This window comes from Cucurbita pepo, chromosome 6, assembly GCF_057944985.1.
Source record: "Cucurbita pepo subsp. pepo isolate OVF chromosome 6, ASM5794498v1, whole genome shotgun sequence".
In the NCBI taxonomy this organism is placed as follows: Eukaryota; Viridiplantae; Streptophyta; class Magnoliopsida; order Cucurbitales; family Cucurbitaceae; genus Cucurbita; species Cucurbita pepo.
The window spans coordinates 10,835,820-10,847,462 of NC_141803.1; positions in this window are offsets into that span (position 1 = coordinate 10,835,820).

Sequence of the window (11,643 nt, forward strand, 5' to 3'; positions counted from 1 at the left end):
GATGCATGTTGTTTGGTCATAAGTGCTGTTTTAATTCAAGATGGAAAGCCGTTAGTGTATTTTAGTGAAAAACTAAATGGGGCAACATTGAAATACCTTACCTATGATAACTGTTTGTAGTTCATATATTGCATGTGCCCGCAACACTACTTATGGCCTATAGGATTTGTGATCCACTTTGATCATGAAAACTTGAAGTATGTGAAGGTTCAAAGAAAACTAAACCGTAGACATGCAAAGTGGGTGGAGTTTATTGAAACATTTTCATATGTCATCAAGTATAAGCAAGGTAAGGATAATATGGTAGCTCATGTGTTATCTAAAAGGTACAATCTCTTTACTTCTCTTACTACAAAAATTTATTGGATTTGAGCCTATTACATAATTATATACAGATGACTGGGACTTCAAAACTATTTATGCATCTTGTCTTGCAAAAAAAAGCGGTAGATTATTATGTGTTTCATAAATTTTTAATTAAGAAAAGTATGCTTTGTATTCCTAATTGCTCTATAAAAGATTTGTTTTTGAGAGAAGCATACGGTGGTGTCTTAATGGGACATCTCAGGATTAATAAAGTTTATAAGATGTTGCATAAACACTTCTTTTGGCCGAAAATGAATCACGATGTCCATAAGTTTTGTAGTAAATGTTTTAAACGCAAAGAAACTAAATCTAGATCATAACCAAACGAATTTTATACTCCTTTGAATGTACCTAACAAACATTGGACTAATATATCTATAAAATTTATTCTTAGTTTACTACACACTAAAAATGGTAAAGATTGTATTTTTGTTGTGGCAGATATATGTTGGGTTTTATGTTCTAAAACTCATAGTTTGTAAACAAAAAATATATTCTATTTTCAATAAAGTTATTATTGTTGTTTATTCTGTAAAGATTGTTATTGAATAAAGTGAACTTTACGATCATTAATCTAAATCCAATAAACTAAGAACACTCTGGCTATAGTATGATTACTTCAACTATATGTAGAGACATAAGAGTGGATCAAGTTTAAGTATATAGTCAAAATGATCTATAGTATAAGGATAAGGCTGAGTACCTTATTCTGGGGACACTATGAATGCGGCTCACTTTTGTATATGATATAAACAATGTGATCACTAAATTGTACATGTGGAGACATGTGAGTGGGGGCATCCTATGCAATGAGTATTGCATAAGATCGGACAATGAAGAAAACCACTCTCACTTTATAATGTCGTTTACTGTTGAGACTGATTTTCTTTTCATTCGATGACCTAGGTAACTCGATCTAAATCCTGAGCTAACCATGAACTCCTGTTTATTCGAAATTATCATTAGATTTGCATGGGTGAGAGTGGCTCGAGTTTGCTATCTCAATAGGCCTCCCATTTCAGGGGTTAGCCTATGAACAAGGGTCAAATATGATATGTTGGATTGCAACAATAAAGGGTGAATAGAGTTTTAACAATAAAATTATTTAAAGTGAATAGAGTATTGATAATAAATTATTTAAACGTGATTAATTTTTTTTAATTATGATTTTTAAAAATAAGTAGAAGAGGATAATTACTATAATAAAATAATTCAAGAAATAAAAATAAATAATTTTATAAAAAAAACTTCTTTGCTCAAGATTTTTCATTGAGAAACTCCTGCATGACTACAACTTTAACCCTTGCTAGGGTATTGATGAGAATGTCCCATGTTTCTCTATAGTTTCAACTTTGCTTTGTCCCTGGTTAACTCTGTCTTCTTTAGGAGAAATTTTAATTTTGCAACATGCATTTTCTTCCATTCCTCTCTTCCATAGGTTTCTTTGATTGAGACGACAAATTGAAATCTCTAGGCCTCCTTGGTTGAGGTGATAAGTCTCAAGAAACACATCGACCTGTAGGTTGCACTTCGCTGATTGAAGCAGCCTCTCGTTGCTTCTTGGATTTATTTCTCGATTCTTTTTTCTCCTGACCTGTTGGTTTCTTCTTTACTTTCGTGCTACCAACGCCAATAGATGGTTTTAGAAGATGTTGATTGTCTTTTAATAGTATCTTATATGGGCGGTTTAGCGACCGTTTTACCTACATCAGTAGGGCTTCGTTTCGGACGTATATCTTGAGGGTTGAGCCGACTATCTCCACTCTGCTACCTTTTTCTAAAATTTGACCGAGACTAATACACCTTGGTCAATAGATGTTGATCACTATTCTTACACTTAACAAGATAGATCCTTTTCCTTGGCTCGGTACAATTGATTCATTGCAGAGCTTCATGTTTCCAATGAACTTCTCATCAAGTTCCTTGAACTTTGCTCGATCTCCGATCATGTGATTGCTCGCTCTGTTACCTAAGTACCACATACTTGTCTCCACTTGGTCTTTGATAAGGCAACCCTAATCCTTAGCTCAACGAACCAAGCTTTTGTTGAAGCAAGAACCCTTGAATCAAAGAAACTAACACCTCCTTATACAAAATTCGGATCAACCAAGAGATAATGCTAGAATTAGATTACCTCTTACGATCAAAGATCTAAAAGCAAGATTTGGAACCTTGTTCTAAATTGAGTCACTCCACAATCGAACTTGATCAAGACTGGATTGAATGGCTCGGGTGCAATGTACAACAAGAATTGCTAAAAACTTAGAAATGGCAAAGATGATGCTCGGATTTCTAAGGCAGAATGTCTCAACTTGAGAGATTAATTTAATTCATCACAAATCTAATTTTTACTTAATAATTTGTGGTTATTTATAGTCTCCCAACTAAAGGAGTTAGTGCCCGTAATTTAGTCCCGATCCTCTTAAATCTTCACAAAAGACGAAGTGAATTTGTCCATTACAAACTTTATGAAATTAAAAATAATAATTAAAGTTTTCTAACCCCTCATGAAGATGCTTGTAACTTCATCTGCTAATTCAACCGTATAAATATTCACTTTTGAAGCTTCAAATGATCCTTCCAAAATCGAATCAACTTGTAACACCTGAAATGATGGTTGAACCGAACCGATCCGATTTTGTAGATGAAGAATGAATGCTTGTTGAATCTTCTTGATCTTGGATCGTGTAATAGGTTCAGCTGAAACATTTGGAACAGATTCTTAATATCTCCCCTCTCTTAAAAAGGATTCATCCTTGAATTAGAAAAATCATCACCTACATCAAAAGAACTCTAGTCAGCAACATTGACAGTAGAATGTATTGAAAATTCTCTGGGAAAATCAATTTTATATTCATTGTTATTAATTTTCTCAACGACTTGATGGGGTCATCCCCTCTTGGATGTAACTTTGTCTTCCTTTGAGATGGAAATCGTTCCTTGTAAAAATGTATCCAAACGCAATCACCAGGTTGAAAAATGATTTTCTTTCGTCCTTTGTTAATTGTTGAAGCAACTTTGAAGTTTTGTTTCTCAATTCTCTCCTCACCTTTTTGTGCAATGTTTTGATCAAATCTGCCTTCCTCGTGGTTACTTCACTCACAAAAATAATAGAAGGAATAGGAAGCAAATCAAGAGGTGTAAGTGGATTAAATCCATAAACAACTTGGAGAGGAGAATAATGAGTGGTAATATGAATTGCTCTATTATATGCAAACTCTACAAATGGCAAACATTCGTCTCGAGACTTAATATTCTTAAAAATAATAGCCCTAATCAATAATACTAATGTTCTGTAAACCACCTCAGTTTGTCCATCGATTTGAGGATGATATGCAATTGAAAACAATAATTTGATACCCAATTTACCCCACAATACTTTTCAAAAGTTGCTTAAAAATTTAACATTCCTATCACTAACATAATTTGCATCATCGGTTTGGTTGCAATCAATAAAATGAGCCATTTTACTAAATTTCTCAACAACAACAAAAATACTATCTTTACCATGTTTAGTGTGCGCTAAACCAAGAACAAAATTTATAGATATATTTGTCAAAAGTTTGTTAGGTACATTCAAAGAAGTATACAATCCATTTTGTTCTGATCTAGATTTAGCTTCTTTGCATTTAAAACATTGGCTACAAAACTTATGAAGATCGTGTTTCATCTTCGGCCAGAAGAAATGTTTATGCAACATATTATAAGTTTTATTTATCCTAAAATATCTCATTAAGGCACCCCATGTGTTTCTCTGAAATTCAACTCTCTTGTATTGCATTAGGAATACAAACCTTACTTTTCTTAAATAAAAATTTATAAAATACATCGTAATCATCCAATTTTTTTTCACAAGACAAGATGCATAAATAGTTTTAAAGTCTTGGTGTAACGACCCTAATATTTTACCTATTTAATCTAAGGTCATTACTACACCTTGAAATGCCGAATATACAATAAATGAGCCCTATTCTTAAATGCGACTTACTCTAACCTTTTAATACCTCGTGAAAAAAAAAATGATTACAAGGAAAAAGAACAGAACATTATTGAAAATAAAGGAAAAACAAAAACCAAATGAATGTTTTATTCTACCCTATGGCTTATTATGCAAAAATATTTCAACCTATACTAACCTATGCTAATGATGCAAACTGAATTTAGCCTAGACTACGAAATGGAAAAAAACCAAACAACTATCCTATGCATGTGCCACGGTCCCGAGATGTACGATGTCGCCGTCGTCGTCACATGGGTGCCTTGCCCTTATCTGCAAAAGTAAAGTAGCACGAAGCTTGAGTATTTATAGAATACTCAGTAAGTGACCCCCTATCGAGGTTATGCAACAATCACATGCAATGAAATGATGGGACCTATCGTTTCGTTTCATTTCATTTCATTTTTCCTACGGTGTAATCCTAACGGGTAATCGTGGACGTGTACCATATACTCTACACACAGCCCATACGTGCGAGTATGGGCTCACCAGCTAGTTCGCACACCGCTGGGCCACTGTCCTTAGCCGGTGGGCATACTCTTGGAGCCCCTTATGCCGGGACCCGTTAAAACTAGAACCGTCACGGCAGCGTTATTCAAAGCATAACGATCGTTGTCCTGCCATTGGATGTACACGTCCGTACCCTCGTGATGGGATAGGGGTATCCCCCCAAATGCATGAACACACAATATGCATGAGGTCCCACTAGTCCTCCATTTATCATTAATGAACATAACCCCCTGTCACGTTTTCATGCTGACATGTCATTCTCACTCTCATTTCTTTACATATCATACATATTCCTAGCGGGGTTATGTTTCATGCAATTTACCGTATTTCATGTCATACAATTCATGCAGTTACATTCAAATATTCATACAAACAAGCCATAATCATTCAAGGGCCACAAATCGTCACATGCATAACATATCACATCAATTAAGCAGCATACATAACATACATTCACGTTCACATGATTTCGTACTTATGCACATTAAACTAGCATACAATTTAATGACACGTGCAAATCCACGTGCACGTGCCAACATACAACAAATAATGCGTAACCTACAATGGGTGAGCCACTTACTTGGTAGGCCTTAGCCGAAGTACTCCCTAGAATATAACGTAAGCTCCTAGCTCCTCGTGAACGTTCTACGCTTCCGTTGGTGGTTGGTTCCTATTGGTTCATTCGTCACTTTCGTTAGGATTTCACAAATAATAATAAATTCACAACTGGAATTTGTTAAATACGACCTTAAAATGTTCCATTTTACCTTAAACAGGGCCGAAACCAGGTCCGGGAGGGTCGAAACGGTGTCAAATAGGCTGGAAACAGGTTTCCCGAGCCAAATAAGCCATCGGAGCCGAGGAGCCGTTGCCGAGCCGATTAAGCCGCTTGAGCCGAGAGGAGCCGCGTTGCAGACGTGCCACGTGGCACAATCAGAGAGCGACGCGTGTGCAGGAGTCTTGGGTCAAGGCGCGGGTTAACGGATCGCTCGTGGGTCTCGGGCCGAACGTGGGTGACAGGCCGTGCGCGGTGATGGGCTGGTTCACGGGTGAACGGCCGGAGTGTTTGGGCCGCGAGAATCCTTAGTTCTGGGCCGACCGAAGGGAATTGGGTTCTGTTCGGGTTGCCAGATCCGGCTCTCGGGTCGGACTTCGTCCTCTTCGCGCGACTGCCTGCGCGATTTTCTGGCGACCTCTCTCTCTCCTCGACAACGTCGTCTCGACGTCCTTTTCCCCTCTTTTTCCTCCGTTCCCGAGATTATTCTTCACCCTAACCCCATTTTTGGTATAGATTTCGTTTGTAAGGACCTCACTCCCGGACCTGGAGAAGCTCGGAAGTCCGCCGTTCTGTCTTTCTTGCCGATGGTGTTCAGCGTAAGGGATTCATCTAAAACCTACTCTTGATGTGTGTAAAGGATTTTGTGATTACTTTTGTGGTGTAAAATGAGGGTTTTGACATCGATTCGTATGGTTCGGCTTCGCCGGAGTTCCGTCGGTTTTCTGTTCCTTCTCGTTTTTCACTATTTTTGTTACTTTGCAGGTTCTTTCAGGGTGGCTGAAGGTCGGGGACGCGATTTATGGCATCCCAGCCCTCGGCCGCCCTTTGTGGGTCATGTGCGAGCGAAAACTCTAGCGTTCGCCGGAGTTTTTGGCTCTGCCGACGACCCTCACCATTTTTTTTTTGGTTCCGTTACATTACCTACCCCTAAAAAGAACTTTCGTCCTCGAAAGTCTCGAACTCGTGGATCAACTCGAGATATTTTTCCTTGATTTCCTCATCTCGTTCCCACGTAGCTTCCTCGACTTGGTGGTTACGCCACAATACCTTAACGAAACCTATACTCCTATTACGTAAGGCTTTCACTTCTCGGGCTAGAATTTTAATCGGTTTCTCCTGGTAACTTAAATTTTCCTCAATTTCGAGAGGTTTGTAGTCTATTACGTGCGTCGGGTCTGCAATATATTTCCTCAACATGGACACATGAAATACATCGTGTACGCTTGAAAGTGAAGGTGGTAAAGCTAGTTTGTAAGCTACCGAACCTATTCTTTCTAAAATTTTGAACGGTCCAATGAATCGGGGGCTGAGCTTCCCCTTGCGTCCGAATCTTAGAATACCTTTCATGGGGGCTACTTTTAGGAACACTGGGTCCCCCTCTTCGAACTCTAAATTCCTACGCCTAACGTCGGCGTAGCTCTTTTGCCTACTCTGTGCGGTACGCATTCTTACTCTTATTTTCTGTATTGCCTCGTTGGTGTCGCGGACCAGCTCAGGTCCTACCAGTTCTTGTTTTCCTACTTCGTCCTAGCACAATGGGGATCTACATCGTTTTCCATACAAAACTTCAAAGGGTGCCATCCCGATGGTTGCTTGGAAGCTGTTATTATAAGAGAATTCCATTAAGTGCAGTTTAGTGTCCCAACTCCCTGTGAAATCCATAACGCATGCCCGAAGCATGTATTCCAGAATTTGGTTTAATCGTTCCGTTTGGCCATCCGTTTATGGGTTGAAGGCGGTGCTAAAGTCGAGGCGGGTACCCATCGCTTTTTGGAGTCCGCGCCAAAAGGCCGACGTAGAATGCGGGTCCCGATTCGACACAATTGACACCGGTACTCCATGCAACCTCACAATTTCTTTAACATACAGTTGGGCCCAATTGTCTACTATATATGTTGCCTTACCCGGTAGGAAGTGAGCCGACTTTGTCAGACGATCCACGACCACCCAGATTACCGTATAGCCCTTTAATGTTTTGGGTAGGCCTACTATGAAATCTATGGCAATGTTTTCCCATTTCCATTCCGGTATACTTAGAGGTTGTAGTAGCCTAGCGGTTTTCTGCCTAGGGGTTTTTACTTGTTGGCACACCAGACACTTACTCACATACTCCGGGATATCCTTTTTCATACTTCGCCACCAGAAGTGTTGTTTCAAGTCTTGATACATCTTTGTACCACCTGGATGTATCGAGAAGGTTGAGTTGTGTGCCTCAGTTAGGATTTCATTCTTTATTTTTCTCATGGGTGGGACACATAAACGCCCTTGGCATAATAATCCGTCATCTGTTGACTTAGAGAATCCGTCCTCTATGCCTACTTCCAATTGGTCTAGGATTTTACTTAGGCTTGGATCCCCACGTTGTGAGTCTATGATCCTTTGTCTGAGCGTGGGGCGCATTGTCAGTCGGGCTATTTGGGCTGCAACTTCTTTGGTTACTACCGCTATATCAGCCCGTTCAAAATCAGTTCGCACTCGTGGCTCCCTGGTGATGAGGGCCGACGAGTGTACTGCTTTTCGACTCAGTGCATCAACGACTACGTTTGCTTTTCTAGGATGGTACTGGATGTCTATGTCGTAATCTTTTACCAGCTCTAACCATCTACGTTGCCTCATGTTCAATTCTTTTTGTGTGAACCAATATTTTAGTCTTTTGTGGTCCGTGTAGATTTGGGTCTTTTCGCCATACAGGTAGTGTCGCCAAATTTTTAACGCGAACACTACTGCTGCCAGCTCCAAATCACGTGTAGGATAGTTTTTCTCGTAATCCTTTAGTTGGCGTGACGCATACGCAACCACCTTGCCATGTTGCATCAGTACACAACCTAATCTCTTTTTGGATGCGTCACTGTAAATCACATATCCCACAGAACTCTCTGGAACTGTGAGCACTGGGGCGGATACTAGTCTTTGTTTCAGCTCTTGAAAGCTGGCCTCACAAGTATTGTCCCAAACAAAAGGTACACCTTTTTTTGTCAATTGGGTGAGAGGCGTGGCTATTCTAGCGAAGTCCTGGACAAACCTTCGGTAGTAGCCTGCCAATCCTAAGAAACTTCGTATCTCGGTGACCGTTGTTGGGCGTTTCCATTTCGTGACCGCTTCTATCTTATTGGGATCTACGAAGATTCTGTCTTTAGACACTACGTGCCCTAGAAACGAAACCTGTCGTAGCCAAAATTCACACTTGGTGAATTTGGCATACAGCTTGTTCTCCCTAAGGATAGTTAAGGCTCTGCGAAGGTGCTCTTGGTGTTCTAGGTCCGTTTTCGAGTATATCAGGATATCGTCTATGAACACGATCACAAAAGAGTCTAAGCACTCCTTAAATACTCGGTTCATTAGTTCCATAAATACCGCTGGGGCATTGGTGAGACCAAAAGACATCACCACAAACTCGTAGTGGCCATATCTGGTTCGAAAGGCTGTTTTCGGTATGTCTTCATTTTTAATCTTAATTTGATGGTATCCTGATCGAAGATCTATTTTAGAAAACACTGTCGCCCCACGTAGATGGTCAAATAGGTCCTCAATACGGTGTAACGGGTATTTGTTCTTTACCGTCCTCTTGTTTAATTCCCTATAATCAATGCATAAACGCATTGAGCGGTCTTTCTTTTTGACAAACAACACTGGCGGACCCCAAGGGGACACGCTAGGTCGAATGAAGCTCTTATCTAGTAGGTTTTGCAGTTGTGTTTTAAGTTCCTTTAGTTCTGCTGGTGCCATGTGGTACGGGGCCTTAGAGATGGGTCCCGTTCCTGGTTCCAGATATATTCCAAAGTCTACCTCTCACGATGGAGGAATTCTCGGGAGGTCCTCCGGGAAGACATCCATAAATTCGTTTACTATGGGTACTGTATCTATGGGTTTTTCCTTTCCTTTTGTATTTACTGCACAGGCTAGAAATGTCCACCCCTCTTGTTGTATCAGGCGCCTCGCTTTTATCATCGATATTATTTTTGGGGTGGTACCTGTGGAGGTTCCTTTAAACTTAAAGGTAAGTCCGTTGGGAGGTGTGAATATCACCTCCTTCTTATGGCAGTCTATGCTAGCAAAGTTTTCGGCTAACCAGTCCATTCCTAGTATGACGTCAAAATCCGTCATATCCACTACCTTTAAGTCCACGTGGATGTTTGTCCAGCTATTACCACTTGTCCGTCCTTTACTCTATTTTTCGTAACTAAGTCTACCCCTGCTGGGGTACCGACCGACAATGCATGCATTAAGGATTCTACTACGAACCCTGCTTGTTTAACAAATGGTAAAGCAACAAAGGAATGGGTAGAACCATAATCAAACAATGTCAACGCAAAGTTTCCTAGTATAGAAAGCGTACCTGTCACCACGGTGCCAAATGTTCCCGCCTCTTTACTGGTTGTTACATATGCCCTAGTCTGTGGGCGGGTTTGTATGATGGGCTCTCTGATGACCGGTCCTCTAAGGGGTTCCCTTGGATTTCCCGAGCTCTTTGTAGGGCAAGTTCTGGCCACATGACCTGCATGACCACAAATATAACACATACCTGAGCCCGCCAAACATCTCCCAACATGTTGTTTTCCACAGTTACGGCACAAGGGCTTGTTCATTGCTAGATATCGGCCTATTGGAGGTGGAGTAGGTGGCCTACTCTGATATCGAGGTCTCTGGGACGGTGGTTGGAATTCTGTTGTATCGATCTCGACAGGGCGTTTCCTCCCTGTGACGACCGTTGGCTCCATTTTCTTTTCCTCTGGGGGTTCCTCTAGGGCCTTGGCCGTCCTTAGGGCCTCTTCATAGGTTTTTGGGATAAAGGCCTCTAACATGCGGCGGGTTTTCGGATTCAATCCTAACACAAATTTTTCTATCTGTTTCTCTTCAGTGTCAGCTAAAGACGGTGCAAACCTTCTCAAACTCATGAAGTTCTGATCGTACTGATCCACCGTGCGATGACCTTGGGTTAAGTGGTTAAACTCTTAATGTTTCATTATACGACTTTCCTTTGGATAATAGTATTTTAGAAAGGCTTCCTTAAAGGTCTCCCACGTTGTAATTCCCCCACCCGGGCTGATGCTCTATTTATTATCCGACCACCACACTTCTGCATCTTTTTGTAACACGTATGTCGCACATGCCACCTTATATTCATCAGGGCATCTCATTGATTCAAAGGTCGTTTCCGTGTTTGCGATCCACATTTGAGCCGTTGTGGGATCTTCCTTTGAACCGACAAAAGGACGGGGGTTATACCGCCTGAAATTCTTTAACCAACTCGCACCCCAATCCAGGTGCAGGGTTTTCACCGGTTGGATAGCTACCGCATCCACCGGTTGCGGGGCCGCCGCGTTGGCTAGTTGCGTGGCCACCGCGTTGGCTGGTTGCATGGTCATTGCCGCGACTTGTTGCGTAGCCAACAACGTGGTCTGTTGTGTGTCTAGCATGGTTTGCATAGTTTTTTTTAGGGATTCCAACAGTAACTTTGTGTCGGGGTCTAACCTGGCCTGTGGTGCAGCTTGAGGGGGCGGTGCATATTCAGGAGGGGGTACAGCTTGTGGGGGAGGTGCATATTCAGGAGGTGGTACGGTTTGTGGGGGAGGTGCATATTAAGGAGGTGGTACGGTTTGTGGGGGAGGTGCGTATTCAGGAGGTTGTACAAACGCATATGGGCCGGTAGTCGACCCCTCGTGGGAAGAACTTCTATCGGCGTCTCCTCTTCCTCCTCTCCTAATGGGTGGTCCTCTGTGCGGCAGGGTTCTAGAAACAAAGAAAAGGATTCTAGCTAAGTTTATGATTTACAACATTCCCTACATCCTACCATATAATTCATATGTATAAAAAAAACATAAATATCATAACGTAAAGACATGCATTACATCAGATCACATCAACACCAGATACATCAACGTCTTTTCATACAGTATCATGTCATGCATCATTTAAAGCCAACAACATTAAATATATCACAAAGGTCATACATCCCTCATTCTACATAAGGCGTACTTGGCAACGACGGGGC